General features: G+C 34.8%; 1 pseudogene; it reads right to left on the reverse strand.

Moving 5' to 3' along the window:
• Window positions 434-1,774, reverse strand: LOC110263797 (annotated as a pseudogene).

Raw genomic sequence — 8,991 nt, forward strand, 5'->3', positions numbered from 1 at the left:
CTTTGTAACTTGTTTCTGGCGCTAGACGCCAGACTGCAGCATGGAACTGGCGTTGAACGCCAGTTTACGTCATTTATCCTTGAGCAAAGTATGGACTATTATATATTTCTAGAAAGCCCTGGATGTCTACTTTCCAACGCAATTGGAAGCGCACCATTTGGAGTCTTGTAGCTCCAGAAAATCCATTTTGAGTGTAGGAAGGTCAGAATCCAACAACATCAGCAGTCCTTTTTCAGCCTGAATCAGATTTTTGCTCAGCTCCCTCAATTTCAGCCAGAAAATACCTGAAATCACAGAAAAATACACAAACTCATAGTAAAGTCCAGAAATATGAATTTTGCCCAGAAACTAATGAAAATAAACTAAAAACTAACTAAAACACACTAGAAACTATATGAAATTAACCCCAAAAAGCGTATAAAATATCCGCTCATCAGTTACTTATAAAGCCTAATCCTCCAGATCTAGTTCTGGGAGTGGAGGCAGTGTATCCATCACAATATTCACTAATGAATACTTTTTTCATAGGATAATTCAAGAAATGCAACTACTATGCTACCATTTGCAAATGCATCAATATATCTATCTTCACTGGTAATTTTGATTATGTTTTCTGGTTTGAACTTCTCTACATCCTCTAGGTAGTTTCTAACAAATGAGTCACCATCACAACTAATTTTCATGTTGTTGTTCTTCATCCACTCAATATTTGTGACATTTGGCTACAGCTGCTTCATTGTGAGCATTGAAGAAAGACTTGCAGTGTAACTTGAATTAAGAATTAGAACTAGAAAGAGCCATGATACCATCACTTTCTATACATTTTCTCCCCTGAAAAATGAGAAAATTTGGCTTCATTTTACTCAGGTTTAAAACTTTTAAATTATTAGAACCAAATTGAAAATTGAGATTGATACTAACTGTGAGCAAAGAACAAAGAGGAGAAGGTAAACTAAAGAGCAGTGCTGATCTGGCTCTTCCAATTGCCATGAAACTCTGGATTAGGTTCTTTCTCAAGTAGCTAAACTACTAACATTGCATAGATCAAGATGGCTCCTGTAACCGTCCAAAGTTTTCTGGTAAATGGCTTGGTGAACATCATGCTGATTCTTCAGACTTTGCTAGAACTAACATTAACAATCCTGATTCTGCACATGGCACAGTGAAGTCCACATATGAAAATCTTTTCTCTAGCATGGTAATATCCCCAACAACAGCATCATAATTCTTCCAAAAATAAAATAAAAATAAAAAATAAAAAATCAATAAGATAGCTGGTTGTATTTAGAACAAATTATAATTATAACATTTGAACTTGGACATAATTGCTCATTGTAATAGACTTGGTTATATCAGTATTACATAATATGATAATGGTTATTTAAGAATGGAAAAAAGGAACAAGGGAAATAATAAATACCTTGTTATAGACTAATTGAACCAAATCAGGATAGGTGCAATTGATAGCATGGATCTTATAGGGTAGATCATACCCCAAATATTTGTGCACCTGCTCAAAAATCTTGATGCAGAATCCATCATAGTTATCAAGGTTTTAATTCTTGGCATAATCAACCTTCACAGACCTGGAAAATATAATTTTGTCTGGGACCACGATCTTCATAGGTTTTTGGAGGGCTTCAAATAGCAGGGCTAGCATCCCTTGTTCTCCACCATAGGCATCATCTTCATAGATGGCTATTACTCTTTGCCAGCCATAAGCTTTGACTATATCCATAATGCATTTTACATATGCTTTGCCACTGTTGGCCATTCTAACAAAAAATGGCCACCGGATTGACATCAATAGTGGAGTAATCAAAGGTTCTGAATATTGGTACCTATATAAAAATTTTTAAAATAAATTAATCTGAAAAACTTAATCAGAAAATTCGGAAATTCGAAGTTTAATCATGCACACAAAAAATAAAAAATAAAAAGAGAAAGGAGAGAAAGCTCACCGAAATAGATCTCTCCAAAGAATCCGCTACCGATTTTCCAACCAATACGGAACTTGTTTTCAACTCGAGGCTCCACTAAAGGTCAACCTCTTTTGACCAAAATCCTAAAAAGGTTTGGCAAATTTGAGAAGAAAAACGAAATGGATTCGTTGTGGAAGAAGGCAGAGGACAATGGGAAGAGAAAGAAGCGGAGGGACATCGCGAAGAGGAAGAAGGCAGACAAAAATGGGGTAGAAGAAGAAACAGAGGTTCATCGTTTGAGAAAGAAGACAAAGGAAGTGGGCGGAGGAAGAGGCAGGGGCTCATCACTGCAGCAAACTAGGAGTTTGGTTCTCAAATTTTTTATTAGGCAATTTTAAAATATCAAAAAAGTTGTTATCTTTAAGTGTAATTTTTAATAAATTAATAATAATTTAAATATAAACCATTAGATCGTGTATCAATCTAATCTAACGCTTCAAATTTAATGGTGCGTCAGATAAGCTCAAAAGAGTTGGGCTGATTTTAGACAGACCCTTTATTAGTTACCTATGCGGCTATGTGAATGTGAGTTCAAGTTTTTAGCTAGATAATTACCTAATCTAGGTTTAGTCTCCAAAATATATATATATAAGAATTTATCATTGTAATTGCTTATATACTTACCCTGACAAAGCAGTCATGGAAATGCATGGGAAGCAATGAAGCAGATATGGACTAGTTGAAAGAGTTTAGCAATGGAAACAACACAAATATCCAACACAAGAACAATATAAAAATACTCATAACACAATATGGCAGCAATTATGAACAAGCAAATATAGCAAGTAAAGCAATAACAATAACACACCGAGATTTTAACGTGGAAAATCCTCTCAATGTGAGAAGTAAATATTACGAGTTGAAATATCTCTACTATAATCAAATGAGGTATAAGAGAGTCTCAAACAAAGCACAAATTGTGCATATAATTAGCCAAAACATCCAAGCACTAAAGCTTACAAATGAGAAACAAGAAGATGAAAAATATCCAAAAAATAGAGCTAATGTTCGAAGCCTATTTCTTCCTCTGCAAACCTTCAATAAACATCTCCACCATCTAGAATGAATAAAAAGCTGAGAATCATTTTAAGTCTAAATTTCATGTCGATCCAACGGTGAAAGAATGATAAACTGCTGTTCAAAGATTGCTACTTTGTGTAAAACTGGAAAACCTATTTTCTCTCTTGTGAAGCTAATTTCTTCCACTACAGACTTCTAATCAACATCGCCTCCATCCAGAACGAAGAAAAATATGATAGAAACATGCATTTCAAATTTCAAGCCGATCCAACGGTGAAAGAATGACAAACCGCTATTTGAATTTTGCTATTTTGTATAAAAATGGGAATTTTGTTTTCCATCTTCTCTTTCACTTTGGTAGCTATCCTCTCTACCTCTCAATGACCCCAAAAATCTAATTAGGGTAGAGACACAATGGGTGCAAAGAGACACCCCAAAAATTGGGATTGGACCTCACAAAGGAGAGAAAAAAGCCTAACAAATCTCCCCCTTCTCGACTAGGTGGAGGCTCTCGTCATTCCGGCGATCAAACAACATGTTTCAAGCTTATCTCTTGACAATGCTTTTGTCATCATATCAGCACCACTGTCATCAATGTGAACTTTCTCAAGTTCCAACAACTTGGAATCTAACACATCCTGTATCTAGTGATACCTAACATCAATATGTTTAGATCTTGCATGAAAAGTATAATTCTTGGCAAGATGAATAGCATTTTGACTATCACACAACAACACATAATAGTCTTGCTTGAAGCCAAGTGCTAAAAGAAACTTCTTCATCTACAACAACTCTTTACATGCTTCAGTTGCTGCAATAAACTCTACATCTGTGGTAGAAAGTGCAACACATTTCTGTAGCCTTGACTATCATGAAATAGCTTCCCCTGCAAACTTGACCACATAACCTGAAGTAGACTTTCGATAATCAATATCTCCTGTCTTGTCTGCATCAGTAAAGTCAACTAGCAAAGGTTTCTCACCACCAAAACCCAAACTCAAGTTAGTTGTACCTTTGAGATATCTCATAATCCATTTAATAGCATTCCGATGTTCTTTACCTGGATTAGAGAGAAAACAACTCATAGTGCCAACTGCATGAGCAATGTCTGGTCTAGTACACACCATAGCATACATCAAGCTTCCAACAGCTGAGGCATAAGAAATTTCATCCATTGCTTATTTCTCCTCATTAGTGGTTGGACACTACTTGGTACTCAACTTAAAATGAGGAGCAAAAGAACTAGTAACACATTTGGCATCATTCATGCCAAACCTTTGAAGCACCTTCTTTATGTACTTCTCCTATGACAAATAAAGCTTTTTGGAATCTCTATAATGAGTAATAGTCATGCCCAAAATCTGTTTGGTAGGACCCAAGTCCTTCATAGCAAAGAACTTGCTCAACTATTTCTTCAACTCATTAATCCTCAAAGCATTCTTACCCACAATCAAAATATCATCCACAAAAAGCAAAAGAATGATAAAATCACCATCAAAAAATTTTTGCACAAATACACAATGATCTGAATTTGTCTTACGGTAACCAAGCTCCCCCATAACAGATTCAAACTTCTTGTACCATTGTCTTGGAGCTTGCTTCAACCTATAAAGATTCTTTTTAAGATTGCACACAAAATCTTCCTTTCCTTTAACAATAAAGCCCTTCGGTTGCTCCATGTAGATCTCCTTATCCAAATCACCATGAAGAAAAATTGTCTTCACATCCATTTTTTCAATCTTCAAATCAAGAGAAACTGCTAATCCGAGCACAGCACGAATAGATGACATCCTCACAACAAGAGAAAAAATCTCCTCATAATCAACACCTTTTCTCTTACTAAAGCCTCTAACAACCAATCTAGCTTTGTACCAAGGCTTAGAATTGTGTTCTTCATTCTTGATTCTGAATACCCATTTATTCTTCAAAACTCGCATACCCTTTGGTGGCTTCACAAACTCATAGGTATCATTCTCAAGCAAGGACTTCATTTTTTCTTGCATAGCTTCAAGCCGTTGAGCTTTGCTTTCATTTTCAACAACCTCTCTGAAACATTCAGGTTCTCCCCCATCAGTCAACAAAACAAACTCATGTGGAGAATACATTGACGAAGGCTTCCTCTCTCTTGTAGACCTTCTAAGCACATTTGCAAGAATTTCTAAAGCTGGTTCTTCATCTTAATCATCATCACCAACTTCATTAACTATCGGATCAACTTTTTTATCTTCACCTGCACTTGTATCATGCTCATTATTTTGAGCTTCAACTCTACCATCTTCAACCATATGCATAGAGGGAGTAATATCCAAGTCAGAAAAATCATCACTAGGATGAACCATTGGCTTTTCTGCATTATCAACATACTTCAATGTTTGGTCTTCAACACAGACAACATCTCTACTCCGAATCACCTTCTTGCTAACAAGATCATAAAATTTGTAACCAAACTCATACATGCCATAGCCAATAAAAATATACTGCCTAGTCTTTACATCAAACTTGGATCTCTCATCTTTGGGAATATGAACAAAAGCTTTACATCCAAAGACTCTTAAATGATAATAAGAAACATCTTTACCTGACCATACCTTCTCTGGCACTTCAAATTGTAAAAGAACACATGGTGTCCGGTTCAAGACATGAACAATAGTGCTCAAAACTTCACCCCAAAAGGATTTTGCCAATCCAGACTGTGACAATAAGCACTTAACTCTTTCGACCAATATTTTGTTCATCCTTTCAGCCAAGCCATTCAATTGAGGAGTCTTCTGATATCTTATACCATGCTCTTTACAATTAGCATCAAATGGACTTTAGTACTCACCACCATTGTCAGTACAAATGCATTTCAACTTCTTCCTAGTTTCTCTTTCAACAAAAGATTAAAATTGTTTGAACACATCCAAAACTTGATCTTTGGTCTTCAAAGTGTAAACCCATAATTTCCTAGAATAATCATTAATAAAGGTTATAAAATAAATAGACTCTCCAAGTGTTCTTGTCTTCTTCGGCCCACATACATTAGAATGCACCAAGTCAAGTATCTCTGGCTTCCTTGAAGGTAGATGGCTCTTGAAAGAAACCCTGTTTTGTTTTCCAGCAAAGTAATGGTTACACTTTTACAAAGCAACCTTGCAACCAGATAAAAAATTCTTCTTATATAACATATTCATGCCTTTCTCACTCATATGGCATATTCTCTTATGCCACAAATTAGTTCCATCAACAAACTCAGTAGCATTAACAACATCTTTCACAATCTTTGCTTGAGTTAAATAAAGAGTAGAGTATCGTGTACCTCTAGTAATAACCATGGAACCCTTAGTGAGCTTCCAACTATCACGAAAGAATGAGTTATCCAAGTCTTCATCACACAACTTACTAACAGAAAGTAAGTTCAACTGAATATCTGGAACACGCTTCACATGCTTCAAAGTCAACTTGATACTATTGGAGGTTTCTAAGCAAACCTATCCAACACCGACACATTTTGCAACACCTTGATGAGTCATTTTTACATCACCAAAATCACCAGGAGTATGAGATGTAAACAAATCCCTCCTAGATGTAACATAAATAGAAGCACCACTATCAATCACCCAACTAGTGCTATTATCAACAAGGTTAACAGATTCAAACTTCTCAACAAGATGAAAATCACCATGAGTCACATTAACCTTATCTTCGTTGCTACCATCATCTTTATTTTTTCTCTTGTCTTTACTTGCCTTGAATTTCTCCTTCTTTAGCTACCAACAAAATTTCTTCACATGTCCCTTTTGACCACAATAATGACACTCAATGTTTTTATACTTTCCTCGAGACTTGTTTCTACTTTATTTGATCTCTACTTTTAGGACCTTGGCTTTTGTTTCTCCCCCTAGACTTAGAAACAAGAACATCTGAATGTGAAATCAATGTACTTTGTGACTTTCTTCTCATTTCTTCATTCAAAACACTACTCTTGGTAAGATCCATAGAGGTTACAACATCAAGAGCAGAATTAGATAATGAAATTCTGAGAATTTTCCACGAGTTTGGTAAAGAGCAAAGAAGTAACAATTCTTGAACTTTTTCATCAAACTTGATACCCATGGAAGATAACTGATTCATTATTCCTTGAAATTTATTCAAGTGATCTGTCATTGATGTCCCATCTGTATATTTCAAAGCCAACAATTGCTTGATTAAAAACATCTTGTTATTCCCAGTTTTTCGAGCATACAACTGTTCAAGCTTAATCCAAAAGATTCGAGCATGTGTCTCTCCAATAATATGATTCAACATATTATCGTCAACCCACTACCTAATATATCCACAAACTTATCTATTCAACAAAGCCCAATCGTCATCAGATTTATCATTAGGCTTCTCTGTACCAAAAACTAATTGATGAAAATTCGTAACATAAAGTAAATCTTCCATCTTTGACTTCCACAAATCATAATTAGGACTATTAAGAGTAATCATCATACTAGTATTAGTATTAGCTTCCATTGTTCACAAAATCACAAGCCTAGAAAAATACCAACAAGATTTAATACCAGTATGAAAGAGCCTAGCAGTGAAAATAACACAAATATCCAACACAAGAATAATATGGAAGCACTTACAACGCAATATGGTAGCAACTATGAATAAGCAAATATAACATGTAAAACAATAACAAGAACACACCGAGATTTTAACGTGGAAAACCCCTTCAATGTGAGAGGTAAAATCCACGAGTCATCAAGACCAATGAAATAGTTTCACTATAATCAAATGAGGTATAAGAGAGTCTCAAATAAAGCACAAATTGTGCATATAACCAGCCAAAACATTAAAACATCAAAGCTTACAAATGAGAAGCAAGAAGATGAAAAATACCCAAAAAATAGAGCTGATGTTCGAAGCCTATTTTTTCTTCTATAGATCTCTAATAAAAATCTCCACCGTCCAGAATGAAAAACAAGCAGATGAAAAGAATCTGCAGTCCAAATTTCACGTCAATCCAACGGTGAAAAAATGAGAAACTGCTGTTCAAAGATTGTTGCTTTGTGTAAAACTGGAAAACCTATTTTCTCTCTTGCAAAGCCAATTTCTCTCACTGCAAACTTCCAATCAACATCTCTACTGTCCAGAATGAAGAACAAGATGATAGAAATACGCAGTTCAAATTTTAAGTCACTCCAACTGTGAACGAATGAAAAACTGCTATTTGAAATTTGCTGTTTTGCATAAAAACAAAAATTCTATTTTTTCTCTTCTCTCTCACTTTGGTAGCTATACTCTCTACCTCTCAATGATCCCAAAAATCTAATTAGAGTAAAAACACAATAGATATAAAGAGACATCCCAAAAATTGGACTTAAACCTCACAAAAAAAAAATACCCAACACTTGTCACGATTGAATCGCCGCTGAACTTGTTGCTTCACAATCAACTCTACTTTTGGGCAGTTGCTTCTATAGAATCCAACCCTAAGCTGACCAAATGCAAACGAAACTACAAAGAAAAACATAATTACTATTATACTTACTTGTACCTTCATTTTTAATTGAGTCTTTATTTTATTTTAATTACTTCTTTAGTATTCTCAGTGTCTCAATCTTATGACTATGTTGTGTGCTCCTATAGGATAGATTTAAATGCCTCTATATATAGAAAAAAAAAAAAGAAAAAAAAAAGAAAAGAGAGAAAACCTTCAAATAACACTGTTAAGTGAAAGTTGCCGGCTAATTAACACGGTAACACCTTAGCTTGAAAGCTTGTATACTGAAAAACGTATATGCAGCTATTATTAACAAAGCCAAACAAAACAGACGATTTGTAAAAAAGGACTGCACACCATATATATATCTTCTATTTGTAAGAATTTATGGGTATTCATTATTTATTTGAAATTTAAGATACATATGATATCTAGTAACTCTGAATTTCATAAAATGTTATACGAAGACAGATCGCTTCTATAAATATATTATTATCATCTATTAAAAAATTTAGT

The sequence above is a fragment of the Arachis ipaensis genome, chromosome B06, assembly GCF_000816755.2.
Source record: "Arachis ipaensis cultivar K30076 chromosome B06, Araip1.1, whole genome shotgun sequence".
NCBI lineage: Eukaryota > Viridiplantae > Streptophyta > Magnoliopsida > Fabales > Fabaceae > Arachis > Arachis ipaensis.